Source organism: Equus przewalskii, chromosome 5, assembly GCF_037783145.1.
Source record: "Equus przewalskii isolate Varuska chromosome 5, EquPr2, whole genome shotgun sequence".
Taxonomy (NCBI): Eukaryota; Metazoa; Chordata; class Mammalia; order Perissodactyla; family Equidae; genus Equus; species Equus przewalskii.
In genome coordinates this window covers 14707921-14725985 of record NC_091835.1, presented here as the reverse complement: position 1 = coordinate 14725985, position 18065 = coordinate 14707921, and the positions used below count along the sequence as shown (strand labels likewise).

At 39.3% G+C, this 18065-nt stretch overlaps 1 long non-coding RNA gene across 1 annotated transcript; it reads right to left on the bottom strand.

Annotated features, from left to right (window-relative positions):
- Nucleotides 1-202: 202 nt before the first annotated feature.
- On the bottom strand, nt 203-14505 carry LOC139083250 (uncharacterized). Its single transcript, XR_011539806.1, has 2 exons — nt 14309-14505; nt 203-2308 (listed from the first exon to the last, which is right to left on the bottom strand). It is a non-coding gene; the product is annotated as an uncharacterized lncRNA (long non-coding RNA).
- Nucleotides 14506-18065: the final 3560 nt, after the last annotated feature.

The window sequence follows — 18065 nt, the reverse complement described above, 5'->3', positions numbered from 1 at the left end:
AAGGGCATTTGTTGCCTGGCCACCTTAAACATGTGGGAAGACACCATTGCAAACTTTCTCTTTAATATGGGAAATTCCCTTTGCAAGGAAGACTCCCTTTTGTCTTGCATATGAATACTTGGTTGATGGTTCAGAAATGTTTGGTAACTTTTAGAAATTATTTGTATGAGTTTTCTACAGAAGCTTAACAAATTACCACAAATTTGTGGCTTAAAACAACATAAAATTTAGTATCTTACAGTTTTGCAGACCAGAAATCTGATGTGGATCTCACTAAGCTAAAGTCAAGGTGTTGGCAGGCCTGAGTTCCTTTCTGGAGGTTGCAGGGGAGAATCTGTTTTCTTGCCTTGTCCAGTTTCTAGAGACTGTCGACATTTCTTGTGCCATGGCTCTCTTCCATTTTCAAAGCTAGCAGTGGAGTGTTGGGTCCTTCTCACATTGTGTCTCTCCAACCTCTGCTTCCATCATCACGTGTCCTTCTCTGACTGACCTCCTTCTGCCTCCTCCTTCTACTTCTAAAAATCCCTTGTGATTACACTGGGCCCACCCAGATAATCCGGGATAATCCCTCCACCTCAAATTTAGCTGGTTAGCAAACTTAACTCCATCTGTAAACTTTATTCTCCATGGTCATGTACATAAGTTCATAAGTATTGGGGATTAGGGTGTGGACATTATTCTATCTACCATACCCTACCCTCATCTCAGATTTAACTACTGTGGGACAGAGGTTGAGTTCTTGACTGGATTAGTAAAAGTTAACTGATCTTGGCAGAAATGAAAATAATATTTCTTAGATGAATGCTCAGGAGCTTCATTTGAAGCCTGAGCATCTCTGTTCAGAGTAGGTATGCATGACTGCATGAGTGTACTTCGCAGAATCAGGTCAGAACCAAAACATTTGATCTATGGGATTCCCAGAAGACTGTCATATATGAACACTACCCTTTTCTAATATAAGTATAGTAGTCCTAAAAAGGAGGAAATTGACTCTTACTGACTATCTACTCTTTGGTCCTAGTGAATAAATACATCATCATCTATGCAAAAGATCATACTGCGTCAACACTGGTAATTTACCAGCATATTTGCCTTTGAGAGGACAACATGGTCCCTGAGAGGATGTTCCAAGCCCCTAGGTTTCTACCTCTGCTCAAGCACCCACCGAGCCTTGCTCACCTGTGGGAGAAGCACCTCCTCTTAGCCCTGATTGGACCATTTCAGAGGATGTTTCAACCAGTCAGCTGTCTTGATACAATAGTCCTACCCCAGTTGTTGAGATGTATTTTCAAGTCTTCTGAAATTTGCAATTTCCCCTTTTGTCATTTGAATCCCAAAATTCTAGCTGTATATTCAGAGTTTAGATTTGACCTCTGCCTCTCTGCCCAGCCTGGACTTCTGGACTTGTAGTCTGAACTCAGCTGTCTTAGATTTGCCCATTATCTTTGAATGGGCCAGTCACCAAAGTTGGATTTTCAATAATCTTTTGTTTTTGTCTATTCTTACCCCTTCTTTCACCTTCATTCCTATATTCAGGACCTCTTAAGGCCTGCAGAAGTCTCTGCTAGGTCTCACTGACCTTGCCAGATTTTATCTCCATCTTTTCTGATCTTTCCCTTAACTTTGACCAGATACTTAGACAATGGTAAGGCTCATTAATGTGGAAATAGATGCTTTAATAAGAGAAATAAAGCAACTTCTGATAGAGCACACTACACAAAATTTCTCAGCAACATTTTATAAGGAATTGGGAGTACAAGGAGTCACCCCCTCATACTTTTACATCTGTAGCGTTTAGAGCAGAGCTGAGAAAAAGAAGGAAATCTCAAATACCTTTCACTGAATAGGGAGATTGTCATGATGGGGAAAGAAGATTTTGGCCACAGAAATTTGAGTCAGTGTAATAAAAAATGTCTCCCTTTAAATTGACAAGTTATTATTTTTTTAATAAAAAAATTTTTTTTGGCTTTTACATGGAAACTTTTCTCAGATTTCTAACTACCTAGAAGTAGTTTTCTCCAGGACCTTTTGGAAATGAAATGAATGCTCCAGAGAGGAGGAGAAAATTAGCTGAAAGCCAAAGGAAAAGCTAAGGCAGAGGGTTGTGTTTCTTTGGGATCTTTTCTAAACTGTCAACAGTGTTTGGGGAAGTCTGGGGACACAAAGGGAGGTATGGCGACTATGTCTTCCAGAGCAGAATGAAGGATGCTGTGCCTGTGGTGAAAGTGATGGAAGCACAATGGTCAAAGTTACTCTGAAGTCAGTCCATCTCTTCAGGGAAAAAATATCCTCCTTGTTCTGCCTTCCTCTGTAAAAGAAGAACAAGGATGAGAGGGGACAGTGGAGATATAGCCTGGGGTCCTCAGATATAATAAAATTCTTAGAGAAATCCTTAACAACAGGAAAGGGACTTGACTGAGAGTGTGATAGACTTAAATGTGAATTTTACAGAGAATGTACAAAGAGAGCTAGAGATTCATCTGCAACCTGCACATTCCTTTAAGCTACAGCTCTGGAGGTCATAGAATGTTGACACGTAAATGGTCTTCAAGACACAGGCAAGTGTTGAGAGAAGTACTGACTATCTGCTGGTTGTCAACCAAATGTACATATTTTTCGCCAGAGAAAGATTTACCCTGAGCTAACATCTATGCCAGTCTTCCTCCGTTTTATATGTGGGTCACTGGCAAAGGATAAGTGGTGTAGGCTCACGCCTGTGAACCCGGGATCCAAACCTGTGAACCTGCGCCGCCAAAGTGGCATGTGCCAAACTTTTAACCACTACACCATGGGGCCGGCCTCTAATCAAATATTTTTGCCGCAAAATAAATGTTTTGTTGTAGTCTGTGGTCCATGGGGCCAGTCAGCATGAGTTTTGATCCTGGCTTCCCTGATTACTCTCCAAGTGACCCTAAACAATGTATTTAGCCTCTATATACTGTCTGTGTAAAATGGGAGTAATAATATACTCTTCTTTATTGTGTAGTGTAAAGGTGTGAAGTAATACACCTCAAACATTTAGCACACTTCAGGGTACGTATTAGGGATCATTAAAGGTGAGCTGCAACTAATATATTAATATTATCATGGTAAGTTGAATTCAGTAACTTAAGAGATGTGCTTACAGTAGTAGCTGGAGTTCTGTTGCCTGATCTTGTCCTACTTAAGGGTTAACTTGCAGATATAAATAAGCTCCCCCTTCTACTTTCCAGGGCATTGACTTCAAAGTTTAGGCTCTCTACACCCTACAATTTGAATCTGTACTACTTTTGGTTCAACTGTGAAATTGTGGTATGCTACAGCTTAACTCAGCCAGACTTACTTTTTCCATTTTCCCTTGCAGCCAGTTTAGCATTACATAGATTTTAAAGCTGGTTTCACACTCCATTGTTATCAGAGGTCAGAGGTCAATTTGAAACATGGCAGGAGCAGACAGTAATAGCATTTGGCACCTAGATTCCCCTTTTATACTGTGTGAAGCATTTTAGAAACACTAACCTAAGTGGAGTTCTCAGATTAGTTCTGTTTTGAATTAGTTCCTCCAATCTGGGTGGTAAAATGCAAGCAGGGAGGTTAAATGAACTTATTCAAGTTCAGGAACAGAGAGCTTTTCGAAACTGATATTCATATTTAGAACATAAGCCTTCATTACTTTTCCACCCCCACCCCTTCCTCTTTGTCTTCTCTGGAATCAAATGCATTCTCTGACATTTATAAATCTTCTATATCTAGAAGGAAAAGGCATTAAAGTATAACATTTGCCTAATTTCTTCCCTTTTTTGGTGGATGGAGATTTCATTACTGGACAGAAGTCATCACGAGGGGAGGAAGGAAAGAATCTTATCATGGGTCTGCTGCCCCAGTCACAATGACACCATGATTGTTAATAAAGTCATTGGAATGAAGGGAGCTGCAAAGACTTTCTTGGGAAGAAGCCATCGGCACTGGTGGTCCAGCAGGGGCATTCTGGAGGCTTGGTATTAGAGAGGACGCAGTTCACAACTAACGTTGAATACTTAATTTTATTTTCTAAAAGAGTTTTCAACAGATGACCCTCCCCACCCGCCAACACCAGCCAAGGAAGGTTCTAGGGTTGCTACTGTTGGCTCTGACACCTTTCTAAGGTGGAAATAGCATAGAAGAAGGACAAAAAGAAGGAGAGGAGAAGAAGGAAGAGGAGGGATGAAAATGTTATTTCTCCTAAATAATTGCTGAAAGAAAACACATCTCCTGACAAAATTGAAACCACAACATTTATTGCTTTCTATTACTATTTTTCTTCTAAGATAAGAAAACACTCCAAATATTTGAGCACAGTTTCAACCATCACTTTATTTTTGAATGACAGGTAAATACATTAATGGGAGGTGGCCTGCTTTGACCTGGGGGGTATCTCCAATATTAGTGGTTGGATGGTAAGATAATCTAATAAAAGATGACTTCTTTGTCTTCTGTGTTCCTGCGCTACAGTGTATCACTGAGCTTCTAAAATTGGGATAAAGGGATTTGCCCTGTTGTAGCCTAAAAATTTTACTGATACTTAAATTTGTAAAGCTAGACATCTTTTGGTTCCTTGTCTCATCAGTTTCCTGACTGATAAAAGTAGTAAATTGTTTAGTAGGGGCTCTGAATTTCTCTCCTATCACTTGGTAGGGTGTAGCTTTCCACATATTTGCTATTTTAGGCTTTATGAATGTGCCCAGTTTATGAAAGTAACAAATGACTTCTTAGTTTTCTGAACAATGTGCCCTCATTTCATTGTGTGGCTCTTTCTATTCAGCATTGGGTACATCTACAGACAAAGGCAAGCAAGAGGAGTAGGATTTTATTTCCTTAGCCACCTGGCAAATTGAGTAGGAGCTCTACCACCCCACCCTTCACAGCAAATGCAAGAACACAGCTCAGTGCTCAGTCAAACTTCAAAATTTTGGAGTAAATTCTGAAATGTTATTTTGGGTGGCATTATGGCATGTCTCTGGCAAATTTTGTATCATGTTATTCACTTGCCCTGATAAGGATCCAATGAGAATGGTGAATCTCAGGAATGTTTCATGGTGTCTCTTAAAGTCTCACCTGGGTGGGATGTTGCAGTATACAAAATACTTCTCTCATGGATGTTCATGAGAACATGTTCATGGAAGCCGCAAGTAAACATTCAAGTACTATCATTAGAATACTGTTCATTTATTGATGTTCTGCTTTGAGAAATAGAAAGTCAGTGCCCATCAGACTTCTAGACATTTCCTCCCATGGTTATTTTTGATATCTCCAGGTAACTAGGGCTAATAAGTCTGAGCAAATATGACATTCAGCATCCTTTTCCTTTTCAGAGGCGTAAGGATATTATGGAGAACTTCAAGCATTAAAATGTTCACCTTTAGGCAGCACTGATTATTTTTGAAAATCAAAATAAATTGATGTAAGATGTACTTTAATGGGTGTAAGATGGACTTTAAGATGTACTTAAAGTTACATGGAGTGCCATGCTAAATTGAAAAATGTCCTATGGGGCCAAATGGAAATCTTTCTTACTTTTCTCTGACAATGTCCTATAGTATTCACTGATAGATTAATATTGAAAACTGTTTGGCTTTCAGCAAGCAATTTAGACTTTGCCAGTCATGGATTGTGCTGATACAGCTTGCCTTAGAAGGTTTGGACACTTCTACTTCATACATATTCTATTTTTTGTGTTTTCTCTTATACCATCAAGAAGCGACTAGGAGTTTGAAGAAACACCCCTGAGCAGTAATTCTTTTATGATAGTCTCTAGATCCTCTAAGGATGCTTATTTGTGAAAATTCTTTACGTGATCTAAGTTCATGTAACTTTTTGGTGAAATAAAAGATGCTCCAACCCACTGTGGTCCTAATCTTCCTTATACTTCTTCTGGATAATGAACCTACAAAAGGAATCATCTTTTACTATGCTGTGCCTCTTAGCTGAAGCTCTGAGTGCCAGACATCAGTTTAGAGGGTTTTATTTTTTTCAAATTGTCTTGAGCCCCTATTTGATTTGTGAGGGAGAAGAGTCTAGTACCTTTTCCTAGTAAGAAATTATTATTTCCTTTTTTTTCATGAAGACGTAAGTAAAAACATCTCCAACACTCTTCCTGATGCTTACTGGGCAGTAATGGTGGTATCCCTACTTCTTCATTAAGGGTCCTCTGGGAAGAAGACTTCAAACAGTGGGGACTCCCTAGGCAGCCACCTCTTTTGTGCCTTTTCCATAGCTATGCCCATCATCAGTCACATCCTTGATGGTTGCACTCTAAAAGTGCCTCAAGGAATGTAGACATCAGTGCTTATTCTCAAACTATATATGGTGAAGGACCAGGTTTTATTATTTATTTCCAATCTGAGAAAGACTGATTTTTTAATAAGCTACAATAAAAATGAATTGCTAGAAACATAAGGAAAGAAGAGACATACAAACACAAGTGTGCTGATCATGAACTTGGATGTTGAAGTAAGTCAATTCACTAAAAAGTTTCTAAATACTTTCAATTTCCATTCTTTTGTCACTATGGACAGGTAATAAACAGTTTGAAGACCAGCTCCAGTCCCTGGAACAAACTTTGAATAGCACTGACCTAGGTCCCTTGGTAGAAGGTCATCTTAGTTCTACTCTCTGGACAAACTAACATCCCAGCTGAGCCATGTGATGGAAATTGATACTGAAAGTCCTCTCAAGTTGCTTTGGGAAGGAACTTTCTGAAACAATCCAGCATGCTACCTTTTTCACAGCCCAGTCAAGTGCCCTGAAATAAGGGCCTGTCTTATTGCTTTTCTTTAATTAAGAGGTGTTTTCCTACTCAGAGAATACTCTTCTTTGGATTTCCTGTTTCATCTTGTTAAAAATGTTTGAATTCAAGAATTTAGAGAATTTGGCAAAAGTCCCAAGTTCTTGAATTTCCCCCATGTGACATAAGAACAAATATGCCATTGAGTGTCAGAAAGAATGGGGGTAAATTGTTCCCCAGGGTAGATACGTAAATCAAGCATTAATAACAGTTCTGGGCTATATTAATTAGCAGTCATAGATAGATAATGAAACTTCTGGAGTGAGGGAACAATTGCACAATTTTAATACAGGAAGCCACTTGTCTCGAGAGATGTGGAAAAATTATTTATAAAAGGACAACGACAGCAACAAAACCTGATAATAAACAAAACAGTTCTTAGAATTTTATTCTGCAAAACAAATTACTGCAAAGCTGTGTCTTTGTTATCCCTGATATGCCTTAAATGCACAATTTAAAGAGCAGTTTTTTTGTAACTTAATTTTTCTCTCTACTCAGCTTTTATTCTTTAGCTCTTTTTGTCGTGAAACCAACAACTCAGTGGTGCCCAACAGGGATTTCGTGGGTCTTTGAGGAATCTCTCCCAAGCCGTTTTTGACATTTAGGACAAATCCTATATTATGATTACCTAGTATTTGACAAAATCAAACTCCTTCTATATATATTTATAGAATAATAAGGGAAACTGATAAGATTTTTATCATTTAACTAAATGTAGCTTTGACATGAAAACAATGAGCTTCTACTTTGAACGGTAAGGTCATTCTAAGGCAAAATATTTTGGAGTTTGTGAATTCAGAAGAATTCAAGAAAAAAGAAGATAAAGCATGCTAGCAGACAAAGAGGAAGGGTAGCTTTCAAGTGGCAAGTCATAAAAAATGTCAATTAATTGAATTAAGGGTCTCAATAATACTCAATTAACATTGAGCTCCCTCTAAGCAATTTAAGAAAAGAGAAACAAGCAGCATTCAACCTATCAAGTTCCAGAAAAATAATCTCTGCCTAAAAACAAAACATAAAAATTCACTCTAGAAGTAACTTGCCTGTCATGCTATGAAACGTATCTGGATGCACCGCATTCTTTACAGATGAATCCACAATAGTTTTCCTACATCTGTAGAAGGTGTAGACGTAAAATGAGAAATTCTCATAAAACACCATAGTGATCAGCCAATGCCCTGTGGTTATTGGCAGATTTCCTATAAAAAGGAGGTTTTTTGGTGTTTTTCTCTCCTTTAACTTTTAAAGGGGAAAGCAGCAGAGAAGGGCTTTTAGCCTGCGAGAGGGATCAGAGGATGAGTCAAGGCAGGGTCTTGGGAGGGATTAGGGTTAAGATCGACCCCACCCATGGTGAGGTCACTTCTATTCACACCTCTCCATGAATCAGAATACCCCACCTTAAAAAGTCCAGGTACAGAAATGAAAGGAGAGAAACATATAAACCTCACCCTGTGTTTTTGGAAGAGTTACAAAGAAGATGAAAGTTTTCATTATCTAGAGTAACTTATTCAGGGAAGAAGCTTATCCAGAGGATATTTCTAGCAATTTTAGTCTCAATAGAACAGAGCAAAAAGGACAGTTGATGTTCTGAGTTACTGCATCATACTTTAAGGAAGCTCTATGGTGGTCAACTGGGTTTATTGATTCCTTGAATGATTGAAAGTGATGGCTCTTTCATTATATCTCCTATCCAATACCCAATCCCATCTTGCATGCTAGGACCTGTGCTAGGGCTATGGGACAATGAAGGCAAGCCCCTTCTCTTCAGCTGTACCCAGTCTGGTGAAGGGAGATAGACAATTATGCACAGCATATAAGAAGGAATGTGGATATTATGAGAGTAACCAAGAGAGGGATGTAAACCCAGATTTAGAGCTCCAAAGAGGGTGCCCAGGAAGTGGTGATGTCTCACCTGGGACCAGATCAGCAGAATGAAGGTGGGACAAAGTATTGAATGCCTTGGGGGAAGCACTTTCCAGGCTCAGGTGTAAATGTGAAGATGGAGAGTGTGAGAACAGAGGACAGGATGGCTATTTACAGGAGAAGAGGTGAGGAAGAAACTTCTAGAGCTGGAGGGGACCTTCAAGATTGTGTCACCCACACACCTTTCAGATCAGGACACTGAAGCTGGAGGAGAGGGATTGTCCAAGCTCATGCAGATAGTTAATAATCGCTCAGGACTAGAACTCGGGTTTTCTGACTCCCAGCCTGTTGCTGGCTTGCACTCTTTTCTGATCAATTCTAATGACTGGGTCATCTTTCTTGAAGCTAAAATGCATTGAAAAGAGGAGCTGATAAGAGAAAGAAAGACTGAATAAAAAAGATAAGCCAACAGCAAAAAAAAGAAAAAACTCTACATTTTTATTATAAACATCAGTAGTCATAATGTTAACACAATCTAAAAAAGAGTGGATGAAGTTTAGAATCCCTTGTTTAATAAAGCAAAGAAATATGTTGTATAGGTTGGAAATATTTAATGTAAAATGATTAGAATTGAAATCACGCCATTTTTAAAAAAAGCATTGAGCATCTACGTAATGAAACACACCAAAAAGGGGAAGCCTTGGTCTTCTATAATATTATTTTATGTGGGATACATCATTCTCTAACAATAACAGATAAACAGGGTGTAGAAATGTATTTGAAAATCTTGAGTAGACTATATTATCAAAGGGGAATATATGCTTTGGGTGCCTGTCATACAGCGCAGCATTTATAATCATTATTCAGCTATTCCTGAATAATATCTGTAATAATAATAATACCATTTTTAGACTATCTTTGCACTTAACCCAGATACAGCCAAGCACTCAAGGATGGCTTTAGGAACACCAAAAGCATCATCTACAGAAGCCGGATATCTGTAGGGAAGCAGTTAAAAGGAGTACATAATCCTTCTACTTACGGAAAATCAATCATTCACTGGAAAGGGCATTGATGCTAGCTGGAAATTTCTTTGAAGAGCAAGTACATCCTAAGATGGAAGAAATGTAATAGACATATAATTGACCAAAACTTGACCTCAACTGAAAATCCTAGAGTGTTGAGTGTATTTAGAGTACCAGGACAGGAGGTGAGTCCTATGGAAGTAGTTAAAGATTAATGTTGGAACTTGGAATTCTATTTTGCCAAGGGGCAGAGCCATCCCTGGGCCATACACACATGCACAGCCACACATACACCGGATCCTTTTAGGTCCAATTAAATCTCTAAGAGTAACCAGGTGTGCGTGTGTGTGTGCATGTGGAGGAAGGAAGTAGTTAGGAAAGTTCTTGAAGGTGCGTCTTGAAGGATAAATAGGAGTTATCCAGATGAAGAATTCACACTTGAAGATGCAAGAACAAATAGATGTTGTGTAAAGCTGTGCTGAGTTCTAGTAACTCTAGTGGAGGGAAAAAAGCCTGGAGGGAAGCAGAGCATGTCTTAAGAGATGGGACTTAATCCACAGACAATGAGGAGCCACTGAAGAGTTTTAAGGAGGAGCCAGACAGAGGCAGATTTGTGTTTTGAACAGATTCTGTGAATGGCAGCGTGGAAAATAGATATTGAGGTGATGTTAGTCCAGAGTTCTCATCAACCGTGTATCTCCGATTGCTATACCTGTTTTGAGCTGTTTCATGTCAGTGACTTGTGGCCAATAATCTTTTCCCACTTTTTGATGAAACACACTTGGAGGAGAGTGAAGGAAAGAGAGGAGACAGCAGAGAAGGGGAGGTAAACAGACTCAGTCATAGGAAAAACAACCTAAGCCCGATTAGGCAGCTGGAGCCTCCTCGTGCTACGTGGGCATCCTTAGTGAGATACACAGGCATACGGAGTTTCATTCGCCATTCCTGTAGAAGGCTAGTCTGCCTCTGCACATGGCTTGTGGCTCTTTCTCTAGGCTGTTTATTCAGACTGTGATCCCCTGGACCAGCAGCATCAGAATCACTTTGGAGTTTTATGGAAATACTCAATGTAGTACCCTACCCTAGACCTGCATTTTAACAAGAGTCTCTGGTAATTTTTACATATTAAAGTTGGAGATGCATTACTCTAGAGCAACATTTTTTGAACTTTTTAACCAAGACCCTCCCACATGATAAGAAATTAATTTTACATTGTGGCCTAGAAGATGTGTGCACACACACGTAGCTGAAGAAAAATTTCCAGGAAGCAAAACGTATGTGGTTTATTCTACGCTATGCCATGCTACGCTATGTTATGCTATCCTATTCTTAAAAAAAAATAGTAGTCAACACCTGCTTCATTGATTTCATAATTCACTGCTAGTTTGTGACACATTTGGTTTGTGCCCCTAAAGAAACCAAAGTGGCATAGGCCTAAAATAGAATAGCAGAAGTATTTTCCCAGTTTGCAAGAAAAACACATGAAATGGAAAATAATTTGTCAATTTAAAGATATTTTTTCCCATCCATTTTTTTAAAAGATCTGACTTTTGCCATTACTTGATGCTAGCAACTGTCAGTAAACATAATAAAGAATAAAAGAAGAGGAGATAAATATTCACGGAAAAAGAATTGGAGTCAGTCATGCTTAGTTTAATAATTAAAAAAAAATTAGTGATGTGCTTTTGATTGTAATTTTATGTATCATAAAATTAATGTTTCTTGCTATGACGTTTTTCTTGATATGAGAAAGATTTGGCCATGTGATATCATTACCTGTATTAATATTTAATATCACCTGATTACAATTGAGAGTGATTGCTCTAGAAAAGTATTTCTCAAACTATTTTTGACCATAGTGCAGATTGGCAGGACAAAAGACCCCATAGCCCACTTATTATATCCATTCTCACTCTAAAGAGGGAAAAGAATGTGGTAATAAGAGGGAACGTGTCACTATATAAGCAAATTTTTGTGGTTTGCCTTAAAAGAGTGGTAGAGATGACTCCTATTTGAATCACAATGTATATATGACTCAAAGACTAGTGATTGCAAAATTATGGTCCTCAAATACTGTTGATGGAAGCATATATCACTATACACTCTGGGGTTAACCAAACAATCCACAACAAAGTCCAATGTAAATGAAGAAGCTAAACCAAAAGTAATTCATAAGTCGGAGGCATTTGCAAACCATGACCAAGTCAAGACCACATTGATAACCAAGTATGCTTCCTGAAAACTGCAGGAATTGCACAAGTTGTGCTCAATGAGAGTTATGCAATCTTGCCAGCATTACCTGGCAATGTAGGACCCTGAATTAGAATTATCAGTAAACTCTACCGAAGCAAGAATTTAATTTTGGGAATGCACCATTTAAGTAACTTTAACTCATTTATTTAGTAAGTAGCCCATATGTAACCTTTGAATGTCTGTAAAAATGACAGTATAGTATATGAATTGAACATCATTTAGCTGTAAGAACCAAGGAAAGCATTGCATTTTCAGGCAATCCAATGTGGATTATAATCCATATTTTCAGAATCACTACCAGAGAATCGTTCATTAGTAAGGCCCCAACTGAGCTATCTAGCGACAACTCTGGAATTTCACAGATTTTTAGGGTAATAGATTTTTGTGTTTTTTTTTTTTTTACTTTATTTTCTATTTTTTGGAGAATACAGGAAAATCCATTGAGATTTGCCTGGGAACTAAGCCTGAGAAACTCTAAATATTTCCATACGTTCAGCCCTGTTTAGGCCAGGGAGTAAAGCTTTCATCTCACAAGCAAAGTCTGATTGATTTGTGATGGATGCCTGAGTGGCTGTGTTGAAGCCAGAAAAGGGTGTCTTGATTGATTAAGGACGTTTGCCATGGGCATTGGACAGCGGAAGGGCAGCTGCAAGCCCTGTTTTGCCTGTTCTGCTACAGGCTTTCTTATCCTAAAACCTGAGGCAGGACATGGATCTTCTGTCACTTTGTTGAAGTCAGCTTCTGGGATATTATTGATTAATTAAACTTTGACTTCCTCCTCACCATGTCCAAATTCAGCTAAGGTTGCCAGAGAACATATAGGATGCTCAGATAAATCTGAATGTCAGGTAAACAACAAATAAATTTTGGTATAAATGTATCCCAAATATTGCAAAGGGCATACTTATACAAAATACATCATTTACCTGAAATTCAAATTTAATTGGATACCCTATATTTTAATTTGCTCAGTCTGGCTCCCTAAACTCAGCGTTTAGTACACTCGACAGTGTCCTAGTATCTGGATTTATATCTCACCTACTTCTAACTTCTTCACGGTGTGCAAACTCACTTAACACTAGAATAGTTTTGTGTATCCCAGAGTGACCCAAGATAAATATGCAAAATAATCCTGAATTACAAAAGTTTGATAAATCCAAGGAATGTGGAGAAGGGGAGTGTGGGAAGGATTTAAAGGATTAGGGGTCAGTGGAATGTAGAAGTCAGGAATGTTCAATATTGTAGGTTGGGATTAGCTGTCTGGAGGAGGCTGAGGTAGGTAAAACCAGTTGGCTTAGAGGTGACTCTTAGGGAGAGATTTAAAAAGAGAAAAGCAGTGCAGGCATTGTGTTTGGTTCTTTCAAACCTGCAACTACTCGTACATTAGGAGTTTCTGGAATAGAGGGAGAAAGCAAGAAAAGGCATTTCTTAGGGCTCAGGATAGCCCTCGGCTAGGAATGGAGATTATAATTCTATGTATGATTCTGAAATATGGCGGCGATAATCTTTGGTGTCCTGCCAAAGCATTCCAAAATGATATTCTTAACACTTTAGGAAAAGGGGTGAGGAGAAAATTTATGTAAACACAGAGTTCCAGGAGCAACTCTTTGTTCTTGCTTCTCCGCTTCTCATTCTCTCTCTCTCTCTCTTTCGCTCTATCAGGTTTCCGGGAGTAAAATCTAATTGCTGATGTTTGCTTCAAATGAATTGTCTGTGTGTGTGTGCGTGTATGAATATTGTCTAATTTAAAACCATGATCATTCTTGGCAATAATTCAGAAGCACTCTAAGCTTTGTAAGGCAAAACAACAGGAAAACTGGAAACCAGAATTTAGCCAAAGATTAAGTTTGTGACCAACCATGGAAAGGTTAACAGTTAGGCACTACTATTAAAACTAATTTCCCCAGTGGTGTCACCAGATTTTCTGTATGCTGAAGAGCTACACTGCAGTGTGGTAGATCTTTGTCATCCTGGTAAACTGCATGAAATCAGCAAGGTATTTGATGGCTGTGGGTGGGAGCTGTGATTGAGTTCTGTATCATCCATCTGAATTTGCAATAAATGTTTGACTTCGGGCTTCCTAGAAAATCCAGCACAGAACTTTCTTTTGCCTTATGGGCATGTTTTATTAAGCACTGAAATACCTGCTGAGTGCAGAGGACTGAAAACAAAATGAGGTTGAGGATATTCATCTGATCACTTTCAAATAAAGTCCAGATATTCAGCAGTTTAGAAGGAAATGCAACCACCAGCCCCTAAAAGAAGCTGCCGGTAAACTGACTATATACTACTTGCCTTCAAAGAACTCTCTCTTTCTCACCCTGTCATGTTTTCTCCCTATAATGGTCATTTTTGCTTTACTTACTGCAAGGTCCCCAGGAAGATGAAGGTGGGGGAAGAAGATTATGTTGCCAGGCAGCTGGATTTCCTCTAAAGTCTTTTTCTTTGAATGAAACTTCCTCCTTTCGCAGGTTTGTAAACAGCCTTTCCTGTGATTTTGCAGCACAGAATATGGTGAGTGCCCCTGCCAGCTCGTTGTGCAGCCAGGTGCTAAGCATCTGCAAGCTGCGTGTTCACTATCCGCATGTGATTGACATTCTGTCATCATCCGGGGAGCCAGGAGGCTGACCGTAACTCACACGCAACCCCTCTTGGTCTTGCAGGCAGCAAAAGTATCACATTAACGTGAAATGCCAATGATGCTCTGCTTCTGCCGTGTTTCCCCTGTTAAGCCTATCCTAGCGATATCAAAAGAAGCAGGGAGCCCAGCCTGGGGGTGGTGCATTATTTTTTGTGGCCAAGTGGTCCTGGAGGATATAGCAGAAATAGTTTCTCTTTTCTGTGATGAGCCAGGGAAAGTCCTGTTTTCTTTATATGTTTTCTTTTTTCCATGTAACTGTTGAATTTCTGGCATGCAGGATAAATATAGTGATAGAAGTCATTCTGGATAGAGAAACTTGCTAAGTCTGTGCAGTTACGTATATAATGAAATGGGTGAGCAGTTAGTCCTTATTCTAAAGGTAAAAAACAAATCTTGGAGAAGTCACTCCATATGCATAATTACTAAATTCTGGGAAGCCCAACTCCTGCAAGTGGCATGAAATTTAGATCAGTAGGTGAGCAAATGTTCTACCTTAATAATTATGGATTTGAGTTATGAATTATGTTAATAATTTGTAACCAGTGGCGAATTTGTTGGTATCAAAATTAACCCTGTCTCACATTTCTGCATGATCACACCCCAATCCAAATGGATGCCAGATGCACCTCATTTCATATGCTCTGTACAATAGAAAACTGAATGTATGTTGAATTTTAATAAATCAAACTGCATTTTGACTCTATGATTGCGAACCAGATGTAGGAAGGTTGATATTTATTTAGTGATTACTATGTGCCAGGCACAGTATAAGTACTTTGTGTGAATTTCTAATTTCAATCCTCACAACAACCCCATGATTTAGGGACTATGATAATCTACATACATGTATAAATCTACATACATGTAGAAATTGGCCCAGAAAAGTTAAATAACTTGCCATAAGTAATTAGTGATGAAATTCAGATTTCAATTCAGGCAGTCTGCTCCTCCTGGGTCCATGCTACAATGGCAAAAAGTGATCTGACATAGGGTCATAGTGTCACATAGGTAAACCTTAGGCTTGTCGTGGTTCAGACTAGACAGTTGTTCCAACTAGATAGTTTCAACTAGATAGTTGGCAGTCGCATTTGTCTGTCAATGCTAAATCTCCCTTGTAAGACTAACACCCAAGAGGCCAGGCTTTGTGTGTTATTCATCTTTGTATTTTGAGCTACAGTTAGCTTGGACACAGGAGGCAAGGCATTCAGTAACTTTGTTGAATAAATGAGTAGGGTATTTATAAATGTAAATTAATTTTGTATTTTGCCATATGTAAGGAGGTCAAAGTAACATCACCATAATTATAACATTATTTTACCTCTCTTCATCCTGCAGGAGTAGCAGAGAAACAATCTTAATCCATTTAGATTTTCCCAAGGTTTTCTCATAGATGGTAGCTACATTTGAGGGTAAATTGAAGGTCCTAACCAGGCAAAATGGATGCTGGGGTGCAATTTCCAGATTCCCCTTTCAGGGCTGAGGTATCCATTCCCCAGCTGCCAAGAGTGTTGTCTCTTGACAGCTCACAACTGCCTTCCACCCTGGGAGCTACCCTTGGCTGAAAGGAGGCACCCAATATAACAGCCCCTCCCTGGGGGCAGTGCACATCCAATGATGGTTGAAGTTGGGGTACAAAGGCTCGGCCTCCTAGTTTCAGCATGGGACAATTCTGGGGGTCCCTCCCAGCCCAGAGTTCCCTGAAGAATTGGCTGAGACTTCCATTATAACTGCATTGCACATCAACTCCTTCCTCTCCCCAAATTTGCTTCATTCACTTCCTTACAAGTGTTTCCAAACACGCTCTTCAATAAACTTCTGCACACAATTCTCTTTCAAGTGACATGATCTAAGGCAGTAGGTGACAGGAGTAGTCCCAGGAAGCGGACTCTAGAATGAATGTGGGGGCTAGGCTACTTGCAATAAGGACTCAGTCATACGTGGGAGTACTGATAGTCACTGGCATACTGTGGCTGTGCAAGTGTTAACATTTTCACTGGGGGTGAAACAGAGATATGATATCTGTAGAAGAGAATGCATTGGCTGCACCATTTCTCAGACATTTAAGAATACAGTGAGAATCATGATTGTAAGGACTATGGAATCAGATAGCTGCTGTTGGGTGTTATAGATGTACTGAAGATAACCGAGAGCGATTCACCACCAGCTGACACTCAGAGGGACTCCTTGGCTCCATATAATAAGACTTTAATGCCTTGCATTTAGAAGACAGAAAAACCTGATGATCAGGACCAGGTCTTAACTATAAGCATAGTAGAACTCTAGGGAAGGTCAAATTCTCAACTCTGGCAAATGTGCTATGCCAAGGTCAAGGCCCTGATTGGGAATGCATGAAATATTAACACTTGGGATGGAGATGTCTAAATTGATGTATTTAAGAAACTCAAAACCCAGATGCCCCTAAAACTTTGGGCCTATAGAATTGGCCTTCTTACTTCTGTTAGAGTTTAGTACTCTCTTCTTTCTTGAAGACATGTCAGTAGCCTCTAACTTATAAGACAAACATGCATCCCATCTGCCTTGAAAGTCACTTACCCCCACACCTGGCCACCAAATTAGGGTCAAGTTATAATATAATCCAGCTAGGAAATGCTAGTCCTGCTGAGAAAGGAAAGAGACTGCATGCTGAAGTTTCTGCAGGGCTCAGCCAGTATGTACCTGCAGGAGCTGTGAGAGTAAATATAGGGATGATTGCTGGGAGTACTGGGTTATAAAACTGCACAAAGAAAAATTGATCAATATAGAAACACTTCCTCAGGATGCAGAATTTAACTCCTGGCAAGAATCCTGGGAGACTGCCCTAATATATTGCTAGGATGGCTTTTATCAGTTTGAAAAAAAGAAATGACGGTACAAAATGAAGTATAAATATCCAAATCTCCATGGAAAACAATGGAGTACTGGATCAAAGGCTTAGAGAAGTTGGTATACTTGATGTACCATGGATATTCCAAGGAAGGCTAGAGAACCCACCAGCTGGCTATATTCTGTGGGAGGATCTGGAAGACGCTTCATTTACTGGAGTGATGAGAAATACGATGATGAAGGAGCACTGCATTTTTGGGAAGTTCAGGAGTGGCTATCCTCTGTAGCTGGGGTTAATGATAGGAGATGTTACAGAACTAGTCTTTCTAATAACAATGAGGATTATAGGGTTCCAAAATAATAGGGATGAGGTAGGTAAGCTTAACCATCCAAATGAAGGAAGGTTCAACTTTTGTAATGAGTTTCAAGGTTGGTGGCAGCAGAGGAGCCTGACATGCAGAGAACTAGGTGGTTAATAGAACATAGCATTCCTAGGATAGTATCCAACAAGGACACTGCTTAATTTATATAATCAAAAGAAGTCAAGGATGGATGATCAGGAGGCCGAGGGCAGCTACACCAATGGCAATCATGATCCCTTATCCAATTTCTGGATCGGAATCAATTCTTTGACTTTGATCCTCATATTGGTTCCTTG